This window comes from Euprymna scolopes, chromosome 3 (assembly GCF_053919585.1).
Source record: "Euprymna scolopes isolate OS-2025 chromosome 3, ASM5391958v1, whole genome shotgun sequence".
Classification (NCBI taxonomy): Eukaryota; Metazoa; Mollusca; class Cephalopoda; order Sepiida; family Sepiolidae; genus Euprymna; species Euprymna scolopes.
The window spans coordinates 145800818-145812443 of record NC_136484.1 but is presented as its reverse complement, the minus strand read 5'-3'; the positions used below and the strand labels follow the sequence as shown (position 1 = coordinate 145812443).

Genomic DNA, 11626 nt, shown 5'->3' with positions numbered 1-11626 from the left:
GTTGGAGATGTAAACCTTCAGACTATTTTCTTCTTTTACGAATCATTTTACACCTGTTAGTCCTCGTCCCCCCTCTTCTTTTCACATATAATCTATCGACATGATTCTTTGGGTGAAGAGTTCCATTCATTGTTATTGTTTTTCTTGTCTTTCTGTCAATATCTTTCAGATTTTTTTTCCATTGAATAATATCTGCTACATACCAAAATATAGCTACCGCCTATGTGTTTACTGTTGATAAATTGTTTCTTCTATTCAATCTTAACCTAAGAATTAATTGTAATCTTTGTTTGAAATTTTTTTTCTATTATTTCCTTAATTTTATCTTTTATTTTATCTTATTCCACAATTTCTAAATAGGTTTTTCTTCTTCTCCAACCTATATTGCCATTTCCACATTCAATTCATTCATTTTCAATAATTTTTCATCTTTTCAATTTCGGAGCACCACACTTCTTCATGCTAAATTCTATACCTATATCATTGCTTAACATTTTTACAGTCCTCATAAGCATACTTAGCTGTCTTCGTTCTTTGCATACAAATTTAAGTCATCCATAAATAATCAATGGTTTACCCGGTACTCACTTCTTTCCTCAATCATTACACACATTTACCTTTTGTAATATGAACGACAAGTGTACCATACTCAAAACAAACCACAACAACAATTATTATTATGCACTAACTAGGAGTTTTCACACAGGTCATCATCAAGGATTTCTCTTTATGAACAGTTTGTAGTGTTCCCTGGAGTTTGGATGATAACAAGTCTCCCCAGATTTCCAGCACTCTCCACCACTTTCAATAATATTTGCAAATTAATGTTCGGTTATCGCAACAGCCGTTTACCATTGATTTCTAGTTGATAGCGACCATTGGTATTCACTGGAATTTGGGTAGCAATGAATTGCATGATTATTGTTGGCATCCGTCCCCCCATGGTAACTTTCTATTTAGAATTCTTTCTAGAAAGATATTATGAGAGGGACAACATGAAGGTTGCCAACATCCCTGCATGAAAGTGTTTCTGTAGAACGAACGGGATTCGAACTTGGCATACCTAGGTTGTCAGTCCGTATCGTTAACCACTAAACTACAGTTTCCTTCCTATTTGGTATTGTTATTGCAATAGTATTTACCGTGGTTTGGTTGAGTCAGCTTCTTCTTTGACCTGCACTACATCTAAATCACACAGAGCTATGCACGATAGTCCTGAACAAGGCTGCATGCGATGTCTAACTAATCGCAATTTTACTGTTGAATGTCACTTCATAAATGAAGAGAGAGCGTCAAAAAATATATATATATTTATATCACAAGTGACGGCACTGTCCTGAACAAATTCGTCCATGCAATCCCGAACAATACCACCAAATCGACACGCCACGTCACAAACGAAAGAAAGTGACGGAGAACACAGGTGAGAAGTATTTTTAAATGACATAAATTGGTTAGCTATTTTTTTTTCTTTTTTTTTTTTTACACAGTGATCACCACTTATCAAGGCCCAGAAGGCACTCAGGGATAAGGGTTATTGCAAGTACATTACGTTAGTGTGGAGATTTGATGAAGTGTTTACTTAAGGGGGCGGTTCATTAGGAATTTATTAACATTGGACTTGAAGACATCCAAGTTGTAGTCCGGTGGGAAGCAGGCAGACGGAACAGAGTTCCACAGGCGTGCAGTTCTAAGAAAGAAGCTTTGTTCATGGAATCCGCGTTTTGATTTAGGCACAGATAAAGAGTGGGGGAAATTTTTCACAGTGGATTCAGCTAGACGGGTGTTTTTCGTGAAAGATTGGCGAGGGGGGGCCAGAGATTGGAGTTCAGACGAGCACCTGCCATGGAAATAACGATAAAACAAGGATAGGCTCGCAACGTCTCTTCTGTGGGAGAGAGGTTGCAGGGTCATCAAATCAGCTTAAATTTATCTGGAAGAAAAAACTAGATCGAGTACTAAAAATAATTTTGTTCATGTGTTTTAAGGGAGGTGGTCAACAATACTGGGGAGCCATGATTTAATATTGTTTTGTTTTTAAAATCTTCGAAACAGTGTTTCATGGTGACAACTGATGATCCTTTAAGAACACTGGTACTATTGTTTGTTCATGCAAGTAAAACTATTAAGTGATGCGGGAGATTAATTGACTTACTGACAAAATAATGTTTTATCGAAGGACAATTTTTGTTTTTTATAGTTTTAAAGGTTTTAAAGAAACTCCATAACTATATATATATATATATATATATATATATATTAGCAAAAGTACTCGTCGTTGACTGGGTTCAAAAACAGCCTACAGAAAATGGACTCTGATTTATGAAAGTATGATAGGTTATGAAAAGGAAGGGTTTAAAGAGATAGCTTCGAATTTGGGGGTATAAAAACCAAAGCAAAATATGATGAAAGTAAAAATAAAATAGATAAACCCCATATGCCATACCTGCTTACACTGAAACACTTATCACAATATTCTGTGGATCTATATTAAAATACCTTGTTAAACTTTGTGACATATTTACATTCTATGGAGGTAAGGTGCGAACGAACACCCCATAATTTTATAATACAACATTTCTTCAAACTGAAGCATAATTATCAAAGTATATTTACGCAGATAGATATGAAAAGTCTTTATTAAAGTTTGTGCCTATTTCCATTCTATGGAAACCAGGCGCAAACGCAGACCCCACAATTTTATGATACCATTCCTATTTAAGTTAAAACATACTTATCAAAGTATTATTATGTACATCTATATCAAAAACACCTGTAAAAGTTTTTTTTTTTTCATTTTTAAATTTTTTATTTCCATACTTTGTGGACCAGGCACGAACGCAGACCCCACAATTTTTATGAACCACCGTTCTGCCAGATCAAACATAACCATTCCTGTGTCTCCATACATCTTCTATCATTATATGTAATCAGTTTTTTTAAAATAGTCAACCATATAGGCGCCTATTCGTGACCAGACACACACACACACACACACACACACACACACACACACACACACACACACACACACACACACACACACACACATCCAGCTTTATATTATATATATATATATATATATATATATTCATATATATTCATGTGAAATCTTTTTATAATTTTTCTGTTACCTCCTATTCCCCTTACCTCACCCTTTTTTTAACCAAGTAAGATCTGTGACTTACTTGTAGTTTCATTAAATACTTTTACATGCAAAATCCGATCCCGTATTTTGCTAATTCCTGCCCTCTGATGAGAAGGAGAGTATTTCTTCGAAACTCCGCGGATTAAGGACTATCCACTTATCTTGTGCTTCCTTTTTAAAATTAAATATGTTTTTAACTCTTTTTCAAGATGTCTTTTAACATGTTTTATTAATCATTTGTTCATATATATATATATATATATATATATATATATATATATATATATATATATATATACAGTGATGATCATATTTATTGGCACGGTAAAATAAAAGTTAAATTTTGTCTAATAAATTCTAAAAAAGGGATTAAATTAAAGAAAATAACAAAGTATATTATGTATTTTTAACTGGCCTTTCCGATGCAGCAATCGGATTTTAGAAAAAATAAATAACAAAGGAACAACAAACATAATTGCAAAAAACCCTTGTTCAAAATTATTGGCACGATTTATTTAATAATCAATTGTATAGCCTTTGGCCTTGATTACCTTCCTCAGTCGCTTTTCATAGTTTACAACTAAGTTGTTGCACTCTTCAGTAGTAATTTTAGCCCACTCTTCCTGACAATAAGCCTCCAATTGATTCTTAGGTTTCCTTTGCATTACCCTCAATTTTAATGTTCTCCATAAATTTTCAATTGGATTAAGGTCTGGGCTTTGTGATGGCCACTCCAAAACATTAATATGATTGTCCTCAAGCCATTTCTTAGTCAGTTTAGCCGAATGCTTTGGGTCATTATCTTGCATGAACTACCAACGACGACCAAGTGAGAGCTCTTTAGCAGAGTCTTTCAGGTTTTCATCCAATATTTTAACATAATCTTCCTTTTTTATGCTACCTGTGACCTTAAAAAGTCGCCCTGGTCCAGAGGCAGCAAAGGATCCCCAAAACATCAAACTGCCTCCACCGTGCTTCACTGTGGGTATGGTGTTCTTAGGCAGGAAAGCTTCGCCAGATTTTCTGTAAATATAAGACACTTTATTATGGCCAAATAACTCTATTTTCGTTTCGTCAGTCCATAGAACACGTTTCCAGAATGCAACATCTTTATCAATATGACGTTTTGCAAAGGCTAGCCTTGCTTTCAGGTGCATAGGCTTCAATAAAGGAGTCTTTCTCGGACGACATGCTTTTAAACCAGCTCTCTTCAAAACTCTACCAACTGTATGTCGAGATACATTCACTCCAGAGGTGCTCTGTTCATCAACAATCTCCCCAACAGAGATCCTTGGGTTTTGTTTTACTTGTCGAACAATTTTCCGTTCATCTCTTGGGGAAAGAATCCTTTTTCTCCCTCTACCCTCTAAACTCATAACGTGGCCTTGCGATTTGAACTTGTTTATTATGGCTCTAACAGTGGATTTGGGAAGGTTTAGCTTCTTTGAAATCTTATCATAGCCCTCCCCATTGGTATGGCATGCTACAACAAGCTTCCTGACGTCTTCGCTGTGTTCCTTAGTTTTAACCATGGCGATTGAAAATTATAATTTAGTCACTTATAATAGTTTAAATAAATCGCTATCTAAAAATTATCTGAAAAAAATTATTCACTGAATTAGCGTTAAACAAGCATAATATGTCTATAAAAAAGTTCAGAAAGCACGGTAAACCGGAAATTGATTGATATTATACTGATACTAAAAGAAAAACAAAGCCGTGCCAATAATTTTGAACAAGGGTTTTTTGCAATTATGTTTGTTGTTCCTTTGTTATTTATTTTTTCTAAAATCCGATTGCTGCATCGGAAAGGCCAGTTAAAAATACATAATATACTTTGTTATTTTCTTTAATTTAATCCCTTTTTTAGAATTTATTAGACAAAATTTAACTTTTATTTTACCGTGCCAATAAATATGATCATCACTGTATATATATATATATATATACTCGGGTTTTTTATATTCAAAAGTAATGGACTAATGAATTCAACGAGGTTGTTAGATAGTGCTCAATAAAAAGAGCTTATAATACTTGTTTATTGTTATATAAACATGCTCACATCCCGCTGCTACAAATAGCCACTTGTTTCAATCAAACAACAGATATCATCAGGCAGCGACTTGACTATTCAAATGTTCAATGAATAACCTTCAGAAGGTTATTCATTGAACTTTTGAATAGTCAAGTCGCTGCCTGATGATATCTGTTGTTTGATTGAAACAAGTGGCTATTTGTAGCAGCGGGATGTGAGCATGTTTATATAACAATAAACAAATATATATATATATATATATATATATATATATATATATATATATATATAAGTGACTTTGTCTGTGTATGGAAAGTCTCTACTAAACTTTTCTGAATATTTAGTCTAGAAACTTGATGATATATAGGGTATGTGGCTTACTTTTGATTTGGTTTTTAGCATGTAAAAATAGCTGTTCGAAGGTTAAAATTGAAGAAAAAACAGTTAACCTTGGCAGGAATAAATCGACTAACTTCTAAGTATACGTTTTTAGTTTGAAGATCCTTAAATTGTAGCCTTTTTATTTTATCCATCTGGCAGTAGCTCAAGCAATAACGACTAAGGCTGGAGTGTTTAATGGTGTGGTTTCGATTCCAGCTGATGGCACCAAAGTCATTTTTTTATAAACTTTAAAAATTATTGCTATATACATTGGGTACAATGTATTAATAAATAGAAAATTTGCTCTGTAATAAATACGAAATCAGCATGAATTAAAGTATTATATTTAAGCGTATTTCACGACCGGAAAACGTCGGGTGGCCTGCTAGTGAGAATATAAAAAGGTATAGTTGTGTTATTAGTTAGTTTTTAAAGCATTCTTCATTCAATCCTAGACAAAATCAGGTGCTCTTGCTGGAATACATGTGAATACTAATTTAATTTATACCAAACACCCTGTATACACTCCCTCCTTTACAGCATGTAATGGAGATCATTCTTCAAAACCCTGTACTAAATATTAATTCACTTTAGATTGCATGACTTCACTTTTCCAAATGCCCTTCCTGTGGTTATTATTCTAAGCCCTTAACTTCACACAGCTTCAGATTATTTTAATTAGCATTGACCAGTTATGCAAGTTCATTGCAAAATTAAATTATGATTTGCATAACAAAATGGCCATTTTTTTTTTTTTTTTGTATAACATAATAACCTTCTTTTTTTTTTGCTGTCTAATAACAGCTGTTTACATAATGCACGACCCGTGTGGATTTTTCCTTGGATATTTTCTTTCTGCCTCAGAATTATAAATACAATTTTATTCAAATAAAAAATATCCATTTCTGTTTACCATCGATCAACAAATATATGCGGCCTATCTGGAAATTATTTAGCCATTTTTTTAACAAAATTAAAAAAAAAAACCCTTTGTGTTGAATAATGGTTTTCATGTTAGATAACAAAGCAGTCTATCTCGAGATGAATTGGGTAATTTAAAAAAAAAAAACGGTCTATATACAAAAACCATTCAGCTATTTTTTCTTTTTCTTTGTTTTATGTAAATTAATATCTGCGTCTAAATCTAAACGCATATTCCATGAACAAAGCTTCTTTCCCAGAACTGCCCGCCTGTGGAACACTGTTCTGCTGGCATGCTTCCAGGTTGAATACAACATGGTAGCCTTCAAATCTACTGTAAACACATTTTTGTTGAGTAATCCTCATAAATAATCAAATTTTACCCAATTTATACCATTAATGATTACTACACTACCACGTTACATTCATTAACCCTTATCCTCGAGTGGCCTTTGGGCCTTGATAAATGGTGACTCCTAATTAAAAAAAAAAGATAAGACAAGAAGCCACTTAATTTAAGGAGCTGACAAAAACGGAATATGATTATTGCAAAGATAGAAGATGCTTATTGACATTAGTCTTGAAAAAAAACCTGTAGGTAAATCAAAAGCTGTAGGTAAATCAGATTCCATGAACATCGGTTTTTTTCTGAGAAGTGCACGCCTGTGGAATTCTCTTCCGTTTGCCTGTTTCACACCTGACTACAACTTGGACGTCTTCAAGTCCAACATAAACAAATTCCCGATTAATCGCCCCCTTAAGTAAGACACTTTATCAAATCTCCAATACCAACTATTACTACGATATTATCCCATTGATTATTGGACACAAAATAACCTTTATCCCCGAGTGGCTTACGGGCCTTGATAAGTGCTGATTCCCATATAAAAAAAAAAGGTAGAAGGAAAACAGTGAGCAGGAAGAGAATTCCACAACCTTACAGTTCTTGTAAAAGAATCCACTGGCAAAACTGACAAAATAAGGTATTAAAAGAGTGAATTGATGGAGACCTCTAGACCAACGAGTCAAACGAGCTGGAACAAAGGAGGCAGGGAATTAATCACACAATTCTGAGGAACACATGCCATAATAGTATTTGTAGAAAAGACTGTAACTAGCAACATCACATCTGTGATACAGAGGTTGCAGTGAACAAGACGGGCCAATCAAACTACAGATACGCTTCTGCAATTTATCAGGAACCTTCAAATTGGACACAGATTCACCAGCCCAAATATGACAACATTATTCCATACATAGTTATTTGTAGCGATAGAGAATGGCGTCGGGTAGGGGAAAGTGTTTAGAGCGATAGAGAGAAACTATTTTACGAAAAGCAGAAATAGCAATGAATTTAACGTATAGACGCCAAGAAAGATTTGATAAGAAAAAAAGATCAAGTAGTTTTAGTGTCGATTTATCGTTGAGAGCAGAGCCATCCATAAGAATCTCAGAAAAGAAAAGAGACACGCCTGTGATTGAAGTACAATAGCTGAGTCTTAACAGGATTAAACGAAACAAGATATTTCTTACCCTAACCCATAACTGAACTCAAATCAACTGCTACATCAATTGTATATTTCATTTGATCTGAGGAAAACCTTTGTGTTAAATTATGCATCTTAACTTAGATAGCAAAGTAGTCTATCTAGACATGATTTAGCTATCCCCCCCCCCCGTTTTTTTTTTTTTAGCAAAACAAAAATTTGCGTTGAATAATGACTCTCCTGTTAGACAGCAAACCGATCTCTCTCGAAATGAGTTAGCCTTTTCTTATTTTTAAGAAAACAAAAATAGCCTAACACAGTCGTTTCAGGTAATATGGAACTTTCAATTATTGACTAAAGATTCTGTTTTTTTAATGCATTAATTGATCACTAATGTTGTTTGAGTTTAATTGTTTTGTTTCTTTTTTCCCGATTCATTTAAGAAGTATTCTTGAATACATAACAATATAACAATTACTGATTGTAAAAGAAGTAGTTTGGCGACAATAATAGCGAAATATAACGAGCTAATTATAATTTTGGTGATTAAACCATCCTCTTTTATCTTAGCCGGAATTAGTTATTGATTCTGAATCACCAGAAAAAAAAAAGTCGATTATTTTATTATATAAACTAACAGGGTTACCCGGCGTTTCTCGGGTTAGAGTGTGAAATAACATCATATCTCGTCCATATAGTTTGCATTTGCTGTTTTCTTGTGTTTTGTCGATCTTTGCTTTGATGTAGTTGATTCTTATAGAGTTGTCTTGTACTGCAGTTATTGGCTTAAGTGTCCTTTTCGCATCCATGTCCAAGTGTTTTCGTTTTCATATTTTTGTCATCCTTATGAATCTTCCATATATAAAGGAACGTTTACTTTAACAGCAAACCTTGATGCTGATAGCTAGATATTTTACCCACTGAGCTATTCAGATATATTCTAACAACTTTAACTTAACGCCTGCAAATAGATTAATTTTATTTTGCAACATGTTAGAAAATGTTTCCTTTAAGTGGCAGCACTACTTCCATTATGTCTGCATCCAAATTATACATGTGGATACACGTATATTTAAGGTACATTTCCTAATATGTCTTTGTTTTTAAGAACAGGCAAAGAGTTATTCTCTTTTACTAGATATTTAGATAGATACAGGTATATAGAGAGCGAATAAGATAGACTTAAGTAGGTTGTTTCCATAAGTCACTTAGAGATGGGAGCACATAGATATTCGGCACATAAAGTGTTACGTAAAGATTCAAGACTGCTCCCATTGTCTTCCCCCGGAGAATTTTATGCATAAGATATAAATTTTATCAAAATAGAACATGTCCTAACTTTTAAGGATGTTATGCACTCATAGTCCCCATTGAGGTGCATTTAAAGATCCAGGAACACTTCTATTATCTTCCCCGGCAAATTTTACATGAAAATACACTCTTAGATTGTATGTAGATTATCTAACGTTTCTTTCTGTAAGGAACATACGAACATACAAACGTTAAACACAAACACACACACACACATAAAAATCAATTAGCAGTATATATATATATATATATATATATATATATATATATATACACTGCTAATTGATTGTTAATTGATTGTTAATTGGGTGCTAACACTCATTCCTGTGCTGATGACAAAATTGAAATACATATGACATAATCGCGTTGACACACCGGTTCTTGTCAGATCACCAAAGTTAAGCAACGTTGAGCCTGGTTAGTACCAGATGGGTGACCATTTGGGAATTCTAGGTGCTGTATGTGCTCTCCGCTTATCTCGGCATTTATTTCCAGTCGTCCTGTACATACACTTCACTTCCCACCGGTATTTAACAATGTCGACTCAGGAGAGGTGTGGTTAGAGATTGTGCACCTCCTGCCATAAAATTTAATGCACAGACACACCCCTCCGTGCGTATCCATAGTCTGTCAAAGGCTGAAGGAGCCTGTGTATTATTTAAATAAAATGTATATAGTCTCAGAAACGATCGTACACTATCCCAGATTGTTATTGTTTTGATTTCTTTGAACAAATGTAAATGATCTCATATTTATTTATTTATTTAATTTACCTTTAATTTCATCTATTTTATTTCTAGATGATTTAACTCCCCTCTATTGAGCTGATTATACATCTTAAGTATTCTGCGTGATTAATCTTGATTTATATGCTTTATTCTACTTTATAACGTTAGCTATATAATTATTCATCCTTTGTTGTTCTCATGTTCTGGTTTCTGACCATTATATATATATATATATATATATATATATATATATATATATATATATATATATATATATATATATTGTATCTTGTGTACAGAAACTTGTTAGATGAGACAAGTCATTGGTACCGTCGGTTTCAAGCCCGATAATTAGGACCGTTTTAGCTATCCATATAGCGTTTTAGCTCTTCATACTCATCATCATCATGAGTATTGGCTGAAGAGAGCTTGATATGGATATCTAAAACGGTCCTAATTATCGAGCTTGAAACCGACGGTACCAATGATTTGTCTCATCTAACAACTTTCTATACACAAAATACAAAATATAAATACGCTCTTATTTTTCGGATTTTCCTTTTAGTTGAGCACTCTGCTGGATTTCTTTTAAAAAAAACTAATCATATATATATATATATATATATATATATATATATATATATATATATATATATATATATATATAATGCACGTACTTCTTTTCTTACTAAAACTTTTCGTGTTCTGTTCTCCCCTTTTCCTTTAAATAATTATGTACTCACCCCTGTAGTTAAATACTAAGGTTCTTAGATTATGTTTTATTACACACGCAATTATTTTAGATTCTAAACTGGACAGAAACAAAAAACAAAAAACAAAAAACACAATTACTTTATTATTTATAATGAAGGTTAGTTTGACATCGAATTTTAATATAACATGTTGCTTTTTCATTAACTGACCAAGTATGCCAGAAAGCAAATAAATGTATACATTTATTTGCTTTATAGTATTATCCTTTGCGCTTGTTTTTCGTTTCTTTTTCTTTTAACAAGTTGTACTTTCCCTCGGTTAGTTAAATGTTGGGGCCCGGAGTCTCTTGAAATACAAAATACAAATCGATGACCCGACGTTGCCCGGGGTTTAATGATGATCAACGAATTCTTCATGCTCTCATATTTTTATTGTCATCGAAATCGGTACAATCGCCCATTTTTCAATCAAATCGATTGATTGCCAAATTAACTGGAAACGAATCGCGATGCACCTGGTGTAAGCTTTACGTGCCTCTCGCAGTTACTTAATTTACAATATATTGTAGTTTAAATTGCACTGTAGAGAACCTACTGTTGATTTTATAAAATTGTTTTTATATATCATGGCTTGAATTAAAGTTTAAAATGCAAGAGTCAAGTATCATGCTGCAATTGTGCTCTAAACAGAAACATTCATTTCGAACGTACCCTTGTCATATCAAATAATATGCCCGGCCTTACTGCTTGTGCGATGATAATGGCTTGAATTTAAGTTTAAAATGAAAAAGTCAAGTATCATGGTGAAATTTTGCTTTAAACAGAAACATTCATTTCCTGTCATATCAAAGAATCTACTGTTGATTTTATATGTTAGGCCTTTTGGCTTGTGTGGTAATAAA

At 33.3% G+C, this 11626-nt stretch overlaps 1 pseudogene; it reads left to right on the top strand.

Moving 5' to 3' along the window:
* The first annotated feature begins 9631 nt into the window (after positions 1–9631).
* LOC145265634 (5S ribosomal RNA) lies at positions 9632–9748 on the top strand (annotated as a pseudogene).
* Positions 9749–11626: the final 1878 nt, after the last annotated feature.